General features: G+C 38.9%; 1 protein-coding gene across 1 annotated transcript in view; it reads right to left on the minus strand.

Moving 5' to 3' along the window:
- The window catches only part of tenm1 (teneurin transmembrane protein 1), a 900,581-nt gene that overhangs the window by 273,783 nt on the left and 613,004 nt on the right, over positions 1 to 13,794 (minus strand).

Consider the following 13,794-nt stretch of genomic DNA (forward strand, 5'->3'; position numbering starts at 1 on the left):
ACATTGAAATCATTTTCTTGTATTTTAGTTCTGCCATTACAGAGTGGAATAAGGCAATCAAAGTGGATTCCCTGCTGGATCTGTACCTGATTAGGTATTAAATTACACACCGAACAACTGCCGCACAAATAAATGCAAAAGAACAGACACTAAATTGTATTCCTATAAAGCACCATGGGAGAGGAAACATACATTTTTCCTGTGATGCTCCATGCAAGCATGTACCATAATGCACTGCTGGCTGAGGAGCTCATAATTGTGTTCTTGTTCTCTGCTGGGCAGCAGTGCTGTTAGAAAAAGTCATTTTTGCACAGTGGACTAAAAAAGTGACACATTGACATTTTCCTAGGGAGTCCATCATCCATTCATTTCCTTTCAGAAATCTGCTTCCCTTTTTGCAAGAATAAATCACAATCATGACCTTTTGGTATTAGAGTTTTAAATTTCACATACGGTTTGTATGCAGTATACCACAGATAACCTTTCTTCGTACACTCTTGGGGCACAATTTTCAAACAAACATGGTCTGAGCCTAAATTTGTTTTTGGAATCCCTAGACCCTCCTCTCTGGGTGTGATGCCGGGATAGATAAGGGACTGACTTTGACTATCGTCACCATGTAGGACAGCATCATGTGGAATGAGAAGACAAGTCTGCATAGTTTGTCTATAATTTTAAATTTAAATATTGCATTGACCCTCTATTTGAATAAACAAGTTTAAAAAATGGAGGAATAGATTATTCTGACAAGGCTTACATTTAACTTGCCAATAAATGTTCTACTCCCATAAGATCCTATTTCATACATGCTAGGTTGTGAAAGTAAATTTTTTTTCAGTGGCGCACGGTGGATGGACACAAGTAGGGTCCTGTGGGGCCCTATGGACAAAAATGCCTATCTACTCCCACAGCTTTCCCATGAGTTTCCTGGACTTCTGTCTCACTGTATTCATATTCATATTACATTCCACTGTGGTTCATGAATGAAGGATAAAATCCTATAAGGTCAGGTCCCAATTGCAGCCAAAATTTCCAAGGGAACAAAGTGATGTACGTATGGCAAGGTTTAACTTGCACGACCGCTGCTGTAATCTCAAGGTCCAGCGTGACTTTTCTCAGGAGGTCTCACTAGCATGTGTGCTGAAAGGTTGACAGGTATGATGTAGGATGCAATTTAGTGAATTGGGACACAGTCATGGAGTTACAGGCCCATAATGCACTGCTGCCAAAGAAACAATGAGGTCATAACACCATAGGGCATAACTGTCAAAGAAACATTAGTAAACTCCCATAGGGCATTGTTGCAAATGGAACGGAGGCCTTGTTGCCATTACAAATGCTGCCACCTACACTCTTTCAAGTAAGCACTGTGGCTAGTGTGCACTTTGACAGCAAATCAGGTGTAGGTGGTGCAAAAAGGAATGCAATTCAATGTCATTAGTCACTGTCAAGTGCAAAGGGAGCCATTATACTGCACCAGAACAGTTGTGTTGTGTCTTTGCAAAATATGACTAGAATATAAAAGTAAGCCAAGGATTGCATGATGGGTGGCTTTGTCACTTCATAGCATGAACTCAAGCTGAATTCCTGGATTCTGTGCAGATTTCACAAGTTCTTTTGAAAATGAAATTATAGTGATTGCATTTGGAATGGAACCACTTGCTAGCACTCTGGTTAGTCTTCATGTCTAATAGCTCTAAGACACTAACTGTCTGGGTGGCATTTAAAAGTCCTCCCCAAACTTAACTGACACTCCCCATTTGCCCCACAGTCCAACAGCAAATTATTAATTTTAAAAACCACAATAGTTTAGGCCAAAGTGGTTTTCAGAGGGTCCTAAGAGTTCCTTGTTGATAATACTTTAATGGCTTTGTGGTTGCTATTTTGTGTCTCACTTGTTCAGTGACCCGAGTTCAGCTATCAGCCCAGCTACTATCCTTACATAGTATTCCAATACTCCTTGTGACTGTGTGGGAATTCTACTGGAATTCTGGTTTTACACCAGCTCCTAAAACCATTAATGTTCGAAAATGTGGCAGGTTTAAATGGGCTCACCTCAATCGTGTGTAGATATGTCGGTACACCTGAACTGCAGTCAAATGACACCCAGTCCAGGGTTAGCTCCTGACTTGAGCCAATGCCCTCTGGGTAGGCTGCAGCTGTTCACAACTCTGTACCAGTTAAGACAGGCTCAGAAAATGAATGGATGGGCAGGTTTGTATGTAGCATATCAATTGGATATCAAAATTCTACACACCCTCCCAAAGATTACGGCATGTGTATATAAAAGCTGACTTACAAATCTCAGACTTTTTTTCCACCTTTGGTACAGCTTTGTAAAAAATAACATTAAAGCCAAATAGATAACAGATAATAATAATAATACAACTTTATGTCATGTTTAAACTGCCTTCAGATATAACTAACTCACATTTGAAGTGACGTTACCTGACATCAACTGACACAGTTTTAACAAGCCCTAAATAAAATTAGAAGTTCCAGTTAGAGTTCCGCAAAGGGTTTGGATGTATCATGCAGAGATAAGGATGGATGCATGAGAAACTAAGAAAAACACCTTACTGCTGAATGTTAGAGAAAGGGATATACAAGAATGTCAAAGACACTGAGGACAATCATTAAGAAGTGCAAAAAACCTCATCATGAAGGATTACAAGTGGCCACCGGCCACCTTAAAGGCACTGCTGGACTTTATAGTGGTTACTGGGCAATCCCTGTAAACTGCAGCCATTTTGTAAATTCTCTACAGCACATTTGAGCTGTGGAGCAGAGTGGCAAAAATTAACTGTTTTTCATAAAACAGAACACATTTATAATAACTCAAAATGATGTGGTGAAATGTGTTACGGTGTGTTGAGTCCAGGTTGTGACTTTTAGGCCTTGATTTCCAAAGATACAGAATGTTTGGTGCAAAGACTATACAGCTCATAGCTCAAAATGGATTCATCTCCTGGTGGTGGAAACATCAAGCTGTGGAGCTGCTTCTCTTCCAAGTGGACAGGCTTGTGAGTAAAATACAAAAAACTCCAAATAACAAGATATTTTGGCAAAACTGCGGTGGGTTGGCACCCTGCCCGGGATTGGTTCCTGCCTTGTGCCCTGTGTTGGGTGTGATTGGCTCCAGCAGACCCCCGTGACCCTGTGTTCGGATTCAGCGGGTTGGAAAATGGATGGATGGATGGATTTTGGCAAAAATCCTGCTGCCCTTTGCCACAAAATTGAAGTTAAAAAACAATTTCAACAATTAAAATGACAATGAATTGAAGCACATGGCCAGCTCAGCTATGGATTGGCTCAAAAAAGGACAGCCAACGCCTTGTGATAGAGCTCGTTTTAGGGGTCCATGGTTGAGTGCTAGTTTTTAATTAAAAACAGAGTGCTCAGGCTCAGGGTGGGTGAAGGTGCATATGGTAACATGGAATAATGGCCCTGGGAAATGGTGCACCCACATTTACATGCAGACATGTGTGGTTCAGCTGATTTCCTCTTTAGCACTCTTGGGTGCCTTATGTAGGTAGCTGTGCCCACTTGTGTATAAAGGAGCCTGAGGTGAGAGAGAGCGGGAGAGATTGGAAAGAAATGAAAAAAGAAAGGAAGATTGAGAGAAAGCCTGGAGGTTAAATAGAAGGAAAGAACGAAACATCAGGAAGGTGACTGAGCCGATGTAGTAGTATGGAGGTAGGCAGTTGGGGATGTTAATGGGAGGATTAGTGGAGCGCACTTTCACATGTAGACGTGCAGTTCGGCCAGTTCCCCTTTTAGCACTCTGGGGTGCCTGATTAGGCACCTGCACAAACTAAAGTATAAATGGAGCCTGAGTGAAACAGGTAGAAAAAGAAATGAAAAACAAACAAAAGTAAGAAAAGGAAAAAGAAAAGCAAAGTCTGGAGGTTAAACTGAAAGAAAGAAAGAAAGAAAGAAAGAAAGAAAGAAAGAAAGAAAGAAAGAAAGAAAGAAAGAAAGAAAGAAAGAAAGAAAGAAAGAAAGAAAGAAAGAAAGAAAAAGGCTTGTAGCTAAACTGGTGCTGTGAAGGGCAGGCAGGTGGTCAGGGATGGCCAGGGTCACTCCGGCTGAGTGTACAGTGACCAACTGCTCCAAGTGGGCTCCTGCTGACATTGAGGGATGGTGGCAGATTGACAGGGTTCGAGAAAGTCCCCCTGCTGACTGTTGAATGATAGTGGCAGGCACATGAGCTGGATTTAGGGTACCCCAGCAGTGACCGACTGAGATGGCTGGGGCACAAGCTGATGTAAAGGATGACCGCTCCTGTCAGTGGACGTCTCCTCATCCTGAGGACTCTGTAAGGTAAAGCTGAGGAATTATTTTAGAAAGAGGCACCTAAGCTCTCTAAGGACTGATCATGGCAGCATTTTAATGTTGGATTTTATCTTGTTTGATAGTTTATGTAATGATTGGAGTTTAATCTTGACTTTAGCACTGTTTTATAGATTGATTATTTATTGGAAGAACTGTGCTGCACTTTTGTTTCTTTGCACATTTTTGTTAAAAATAAAAGCACTTCCACCTCTGCACTTTACTCTTGCTTGTTTGTGTGTGACTCATCCTTGGACATGACTATCAATGATCCCGAGTTGAAGGGAATATTCCAGCTGCGGGCACTCAGGCTGTCACATGCCCTTAATCTCCTTTTCAGTACTCTTGAACATTCATGGAGTCAGATATTCATAGGAGATCTCCTTATATTTTGACTGAATTTGGATTGTTTTTGCATACACGTGGGACAAAATGACAAATTCTAGGTAGGCTAATTTGACAGAGCCCTATCTGAACAGTCATTAAAGCAAAATTAGTTAAAGGGCATGTTCACCTCTGCAACTGAGGCATTTCAAGTTTTTATTTTTTATTGTTATAATGGTCCATTATTTTTTAATTGAATATATTTAGTTGTAAAATCATAATAAAGATTAATACAAGTCAGAAATTATTTTCTTTAACTTTATGGCAACAACTAAGAGGTTTTCGGGTTGTGGAGTTTTGATATTCAGTCCAATGTGGATATGTACAGTATGTACATTTTTATGCCGTAAAACAAAATTCTATTTACATCAGATAGTGAACAAATCAAAAAAGCATGGATAAGGAGATCTAGTCATTTCATTAATACCCAGACATTGGCTACTTAAAGCTGTTTTATCTTGTTCTTTTTTTAAATAATATTGTTGGTGTATTAAATTGTCTTATTTAGATAATTCTGAAATGCTTCTGTGATTCTTTCATGTCCACACCAGATTTTGTATATTCACCAGTTCTGCTGCAGTGTAATGACAGTTTTCTGACATGACATTGACTAATTACACCGAAATGTGCTCCATTTGTATGGCTGATGGCCAACTGGCCTTCAAAGTTTGTACAACTCACATTGCTCACATTGTAGCACAGGGCTTTGACATTGACGTCATGAAATAAAACACAGGCATAATCACGTTACTGCGATGAAGACATGTAGCCAGCCATATGTGTAAACTGGAACAGAACAATGCAAAAGTAAGACAACAGTGTTACAAAAAAAGGAGACAGGCCTGCTACAGTGGGGACTCATTTTCTTATAATGCAGTGTTGCAGAACGGGTGCCGAATCACTTTATCTCCTGGCACTCAATGGATTTCTTTTGCACAGACCTGCAGAATATTACCATATTAATTACACCCCAGCCAACTGCTTTGAATGGTCGCTTAATAAGGATAAAACGCTGTCACATAAAGGTTAAATATGAATGCGGTGAGTGTAACCCAACTCTTTTCTTGCTCCTGTTAATCTTCAGGTCACATTCCAGTTCACAGCATGGAGGTTACAGGACTCGTTTTATTTTGGCCGCAGCCATTTAGGCATCTTTAGCTAATGCCAAATGCCTCCCTGCTTCCCTCACATGGCTTCACGCTCATCTTGACGTGTATTTTTGCCTTATGAGAAATTACTTAGGTAATTGCAAACTTCACTCTAACTGTTTGCTCACCCAGAAGCACAACAGGGAGGCTCTACCTCAGCACTTTGTCTCTCTGATGTGGTGAGATGGGCAGACTAGCATGTGCACACCAGCTCTTGCTAAGGTGTTACTTCTTCTCATAACTTAACAGCCAAAATATCCAGGCAGGAAAAAAGAGTGAGATACACTCTAAAACGTCAATGGAGTGTCTTTCTAGACAGCAGAACAACAAAACTACCCATTATATCAAGACTTTCCAAGACCCTGTTACCCAGTTGATTCGTCCTTGTTACTACAATGCATCCTTGCCCCATAGTTGAAGAGTCGCCTTATTAGGACATTAAGCTAGTACCATGCTCTGCATGTTAGTTAGACTGTCTTTAGCATGTGTTGGCACACTTCAGTGAATCCCCAACCCAAGTGTCACTGTTTGGGTCATTATCTTTGCAGGCCACGGAAGACACTTATCTCAATTCTGTCCAGTACATATCTTACTTTAGCATATTCCAAGTTATAGTGCATTGATTAAAGCATATGTACTCAAAATAGAATGGATGAATTGGACATCTGGTTCCTAGTACTCCTTGCTTTGAGTCTAGTACAGTAAAAGGTATAGCGCCCCATCAACCACCAACACCTCATTAGAGTAATGTACCCAAGCACTACTTGCTATGGACTGAAAACATGTAGGTCCAGCGTCCTGTTGACTTGTATCTATTTTCCCAATATCCTCCCTAAATTGCCACAGGCAGTATAAAATTATCGGGCTACCAATGTCCCAAACAACATATCTCTATGAACCCATTACCTTGGTAACAAAAAGTCACACCATTTATCATCAACGCTGAGTCCAAAGCGGAATCCATTTCACGTTTGTTCACATATAATGTGGGGAGCACCTACTTTGACAGCTATGACTGTCAAAAGAAATTTGGCATACTTATTTTTCAAAGATATTTGTTGAAACTGTTCTATTTTCATCGAGATATCTCGAATAGATCCTGCTCTATAAAGTTTTGAAATTGAAAAATCACCCATTGAAAAGCATTGCTGAACCTGCAAAGTAAAACAGGGAAACATTTTTTTTTACTTCAACTACAACTTAGTTTACTATTTCAGTTTACCTTGAGAGCGGCTAAACCAAATTTTATACAGTATATTATAAATTTGATTGATTTTACTTGCTCAATAGCCACCATGGAAGGGAAAGGATGCCATGAACCGATCATACATCAGGATCCTTTTCTTGGTGCTTTACGTGAGTTAACCTTAAGAGTGTTTAATCATTCAAGTGTTTCTTTGTAAAAGAGAAAAAAAGAAAAAGAGAAAAGCAATTATATGTGCATATACATTGCAGTATAAGACGGAATTGGCTGAACTAATGTTATCTGCAGATTATTGTTATTTATAAACCTAATTCTAAGTAGTGTTTAAGCTTATTACTTACATGGGAAAGATGCAGTCTCCCTAATCAATATAAACATAAAATGGGTTTAGGAAGAAAGATACAGAAGATTGGAGCTGCAGGACATACAACAAGGACTGTGCTGTGGTGTACTGTTTTGTACAGTACACTTAGGGGCTGATTGCGCCACAAATGGCAAGGCATTACAGCTTGCACATGTTTAGCAGTATGAGGTATAACACATTGAGCGCGGGGTACGGTTTATACAGACCCAAAAAAGCAGCTTTTGCTTCTGTGTATTTTCAGACTAGAATTAAAATCTTCAAGGTAATGGTCACTTTTGGGTACTCCAGTTATACAATAAATCAGTTCTTTATCAAGTTCTTAGTTACTTAGGAAATTTTAATGTATTACTAGGTTGTCGCTAATATTAACAGCTAGATGGAGATCTTAGTGCAGTTGATTTTCTCTTTTCATAGGGTAATATTGATAGTGATTTTCTGATTGTATTGTTCATTTTGTATTTATAGTTTTTTTCTTTTGGTAATTTCACTTTATTATCAATATGAGTTATTAAAGTTGAGAAAGACAAGGTGGTATTTACTGCACTAAACACTTGTTGGGTGTTTATTTTGATTTTTATCTTTTTGGGATACTATTTTTAACTGGTCTACCGCAGTGTTCTGACTTTGTTTTCTTTTTAAAATTATTGTTTCTTCTTTTATCTTTGTTGTTGCAGTTTATTCATGATTCTTTAAACTTCCTTTTTTGTTTTTAGGCAGCTAGATTTTCCCAGAATATTTACCCATTGGCTCAGGCTGGGATAGGGTGGGATAGGGAGGGATGGGTTCTTTTCTATCAGTTGTTTATTGTTTATCTCCCATCAATTTGTCTTTATTTCCCAACTATTCCCTGCTGTCTTTTATGGTTCTTCTGTAGTAGCGATCTGCACCACCACTACCATGCAGCCCCCTGAGATGATGGAAAGAAGGCAGGTGACTCCACTGTCCACAAGACCAACCTCATGAAATCCTATCTTGTGAATCATGACAACAAAGAGGACTGATTTAAGAACATTTATGTTAAGTAGAATGCACAGTGGGGTTAGGGTGGTCTTATGGCCGTGGAACCCCTGCAGATTTTGTTTTTTTCTCCAGTCTAACTGGAGTTTTTTTGTTTTTTCTGTCCTCATGGCCATCTGACCGTACCTTGTTTTGTTGTTACTTATGCTTTAATATTATTGCTGTATCTTTTCTTGTAACTTTTTCTTTGTCATCTTGTAAAGCACTTTGAGCTATATTATTGTATGATAATGTGTTATATAAATAAATGTTGTTGTTGTTGTTAATAAAATGTTGATCACAAGAAAAAAGATAAATAAATAAACTTACATTACATAATTATTCAATATTCTCTGGCACTACAACTTATCACCCAAGCTATATTTAATGTAGTCTACTGACACATGTAATTGCATCCTATTACCACTGTTATTTTTGAATATGACTCATTGTTACAAAAATATTTAATAAACAGCAATGTGAGAACTGACTCTTGGATGAAGTAACTAAAAAATGTAAAATGCTCCGACTTAGTCACCGATTGCACCTGAATATCATGCCGTGAGTGCTTTGTCAAACTCAGGGGTGTCGAACTCCGATCCTGGAGGGCCGCAGTGGCTGCAGGTTTTCATTCTAACCCTATTCCTAATCAGTGACCAGTTTTCACTGATAATTCACTTCTGTTCCCTTCATTTTAATAGCCTTGTTTTTAAGGATTCAGTCCTCTGAATTTATTCCATTCTTCATTAAATGACAGCCAATCAAAAATGAGACATGAAACGAGCTGACAGATGACCAGCTAAATTGGGATTTCAAACTTCAACCAATCTCTTAATGAGAAGCTGATTCTTGCTGTTAATTGACTTGTCGCTGCTCTCATTCTGCCACAGCAGACATTTCCAAAACTGTCGATTTTTCTGTTTTTCTTCTAAGAACACCGTCAAAATGTTCTGGTGACCTTACTGAGATCATCACCTTTCTTTATTTTCAGATATTGTGTGATTTGGCGGCTTGTTTTGTGTCTCATTATTGATTGGCTGCTAATTAAGGACAACTAAGGGGGCGGAGTCAAGTTAATTAAAATTAAGGCAAAAGTTAATTAGCAGCAACAACTGGTCACTAATGAAGAAGATGGTTAGAATGAAAACCTGCAGGCACTGTGGCCCTCCAGGATCAGAGTTCGACACCCGTGGTATAACTTATTGGATGTTATTCCTTCACAGGGTACATTCTCACTCATACTGAGCCAGCTTTGAGTTGCCAGTTAAACTAAATACACAGTTTTGCAGGAGGAAAAGGTGTTACTGTGAGCAAAGGTGTTACTGAACCTGGGTACCTAAAGGTATGAAATGGGGTGCTACCTACTGTGGCAAGGAGAAATCTTGCTGTCCATGGCTAGGGCAGCTGGCATAGAAAGTAATGGTCCAGCAGGAACCTAAGCCTGAAAAATATCCTAGTGACTAGAACTGCTGAAGAAGTGCCATGGTGGATGGCTGCTCATTTAGCATTTCAGTAAGCCATCCAAGCAGATTGAGGTTTGTGCATCCCTTTTGTTTGCTAGACATGTGGTTAATATGTTTACTAAAAGTCCAGTGGCCGCTCTCTCTCATTGTCTGCATTTATACTAGAGTACAGAGAATAATTAAACTCATACTAATTTAAATTAGGCTTACATAACTAAGTAGAAAATTAATTAGGCCTATCGGCTTCAAAACGATATGACAATGTCTTCATTGTAAATTCCTCTAAATGTCATCTCCAGTTAAGATTTTTAAATAGAGAGCCAAGCCTTTTGGGCACATGGGAAATCAGACGTCTTGGCTGTAGTGAAATGTATTAGTTTTACTGCAAGCATCCATGCAAGTGGTATGTAAGACAGCTTTAAAACGTGGGTGGTAGGTCAAAATTGAGCTCTGCTAGGTCATAGAGCTCTTGATATGCCATGTCACCATGGCTCTCATATCCTTGGAGGAAGCCAGCATATCTTCTTTTATGAAGATCAACCTTAGAACCTGAAAAGCAGTGGTGAGATTAGACACATCATTTTTAGATAGACTTCAGCCATCATGTAAATGGTAAGTGAATAATCCAAACACTGCTCTGCTACTTAGTGACGGGGAGACACCTCAGGGTGTTCAGTACAAGAAGGCCACATTATGGAAGGCTGGACAGTCAAAGTCTAACCTATGGGTAGAAATGGCCAGTGTTTCTGGTTCCACAACATGTCTTGGCAGTGAGTTCCATTATGATTTGTGTGAAGTGATTTAAGCATTTCTTTCCTGAAGACACGCGACCCAATTCTTTTCCTTGAAACAGGACATGTTTTCTTTATCTTCTGAAATTTAAACTTCATCATTTTCAGATTCTCAGAATTTTGAATAGTAAAACAGACTTCTTCAAAGATGAGAAGATTTTGGTATTCCTCAGTGAGAAAGCATATCCAAGTCCTAAAGTGCAACGTCTTTTCACAAGGACTGAAATAACCGTTGCCAGTTTACTTTCCTTTTTGATGGTTTCCTAATTTACTTGATAAGATTTCAGCATTATCAGAGCACCTCACCATACCTGGATGGGATGTTGAGTTATAAGAAAGCACATCAGCTTTACCAGATGATAGAACATTTAAGTATACCTAAATGGGGCCTTCATTCACATTCATTGTCAGCTGAGTATTCAACCCAGATGGCTTCTTCATCATTCATTGTTACCCAGCAGGAGAACATCTCCACAGTCCCAAAAGGGACCAGAAATTACTAGTATAGAGATAAGAGGGTACATCCCAGCATTAGTAAATTGTCTTTCCTTAAAGGTGGTTTCAGATTTTATGTTTACTACTTGCAACCCTATTCATGCTATAGTAGCCGAATAAAACAGTCCCAGGCAACTTCTGTTTATTAAAACTCTACTTATGAGAGAACACATCTTCATTACTAGCTAAACACACTTTTCAAGTGATAGTCAACACTGCAAAGCCAGATCCCAATTTATGAAAGTGGGAAGACTATTTTAGATTTTCACTGGTTACCTTTACTCCTGTAACACCTTCCAAAAAATAATATGTTATGTGGTTATAAACTTTACTCACAATGTGCATAAGTTGCTGAATGGTTTGCCAGAGCTTCCTTGAGGATGCCCAATAATCATTCTGTATGGCCTTAGAAAACTTCACTTTAGTGACTACCACAGCTGCTGTCTTCTTGGCTTGCCAATGGCCTGGCATTTAAATATGGAGACTGTGGTAAGGAGTGATGCCAGTTTTACATCGCAGGTTGCAGGTGTGACAGATCCAGACACAACAGAGCTTGCCAATAGAAACCGGCTTTGGGGCATGTAACGTAATATCAAATATAAACACCTGGACTTGTATTCTTGACATTGTACCATTGTAAACATCAAGACACTTATTGGCCTTTCCTTTCAAATAAAATGAATTTACAGTTACTTTAATGGTATACTCTACTCAAAAATGATATATTTTTTGTCTGCTACTTACCCTGAATCGTTTGTAGTGATGACTGAGAAAAATTTTTAATCTCATGTTTTCATGGAGAACAAAGATTACAACATTACTAATATGGTGGACTTTAATAAGGAGTCACATGGAACAATAGCAAACAACATTAAATGTCAAAGCAAAAACCTCAAATTAGTTATGTCGCCAAATCCACGTCAAGTATCCAGTTGCACACTCCAAACTTCCAAGATTTATATCTTGTCACACACGTGTGCATGGGAGGCAGCTAAAGGGCTTGAGTAAGGGCAATTCCAAATCAGACCGGGATGTGGCAGAGTGCACTGACTCTTTTTCTCCCTTTCCTGCAGACCATTCACGGGAGATTCCACCTGGCCCTCTTGACGTCACTTCCGGATCCGAGCCTATGGAAGAAGATCTTGCCGGCTCTGGCCCCTGTGATGTCATGTCTGGGCTCGAGCCTATGGTTGAAGACTTTTATGAGCCCAACCCCTTTGACCTCACTTCCTGTCTTCTCTTTTAAAAGCCTCCACCTTTTCCCTATTCCCTCAGTTCTGTTTTGGACTCGGTTTTCTGCACATCAGTGTTGTATAACATTTTTACGAATTTGCAGGCAGGATACCAAATATACGGGTGGCAGCCCCAAACCTTGCTATGATTTGTAGTCAAGTTTGTGACAATATTTTGACTAAAATATTGTTAAACAAGCCATTTCTGGAAAATTCTGTTATGTATGACAGTGCAGCAAATTCAAATAAGAACAAGTCTTTGAACTGAAGACCTTCCTCCTCATTCATTGGTCAAGAGTCCTGCCCAGTAATAACTCATTCATTGGGTACCATGGCACGTCACATGATACCAACATTGCAGAGGGTGGCTTGAGAAAGAAGCACAATTAGAGATTAAAAGTTAAAGAAAAGCAAGTGGAAACATTATCTGGTGGAACGTACGTAGCAGAAGGTTGATTTAGATGTACAAATTCATGAACTGTCAATGAAAAACACAAAAGTACTACAGTTGTGACTTACCACAATAAAGGCAAATGTAATGACTAACAATTTTCTCAGCCATTATTACAAACAGCAAGAAACAGATATAAAAATGATATTCTTTGGGTTAAGCAGTCCTTTCAAATTCAAACACCAGTAGTCACAACTGGCCATTTATCATATTACAATTGACTCCTTGCCAAGTCAATGAGTAGGGGGTTTCACTCAGTGCCCCTACCTCATAGATCTAAAGAATTGTGTGTAGAACCCATTTGAAGCACCATCTGTGTGGAGTTTGCACGTTCTATGCTGTCCACAAGGGTTATCATTTTTAACAGGTGCTCCAGTTCTTGTACCACATCCTAGAGATGTGTGTGTGTGTTAGTTTAACATTTGGTTTGAAATTGACCCCGTGCGAGAGAGTGTGAGATTGACTGGCACCCTTCCCAGCATTGGATCCTGTCCAAAAAGCAATCTATTAACTTTAATTAAAAAAAGTCTTGTTTGAGAGTTTGGAAATTCTCTTAAATTCATGACCTGGTTCTATTTAAACTTCTATTTAAACTTGTAAAATACAATATTTCAAGAAAACTTATCTACATTAGCAACATTTCAAAAATGCTAAAATATGAGGTGCTGTCCACTTTCATTTTATTGCTGTCATACAATCTTATGTTGGTTACGTGGAACAATACTACCCCACTATGACAAAATGGGAAAAAAAAAGTTCTGTTTTAAAATAATTTACTTTATGAAGAACAGTGAAAAAGTTCTTTATAATCTGGAATATATTTAATAATGTTTTCCTCAGTTCACTGAGCATGCTAAACCTCTGCTAACCTTTTAGTCACCTCAGTATGTTTGAGTGATAACGTCAAGTAAATCTTTCTTTCTTTCTTTCTTTC

The sequence above is a fragment of the Erpetoichthys calabaricus genome, chromosome 12, assembly GCF_900747795.2.
Source record: "Erpetoichthys calabaricus chromosome 12, fErpCal1.3, whole genome shotgun sequence".
Classification (NCBI taxonomy): domain Eukaryota; kingdom Metazoa; phylum Chordata; class Cladistia; order Polypteriformes; family Polypteridae; genus Erpetoichthys; species Erpetoichthys calabaricus.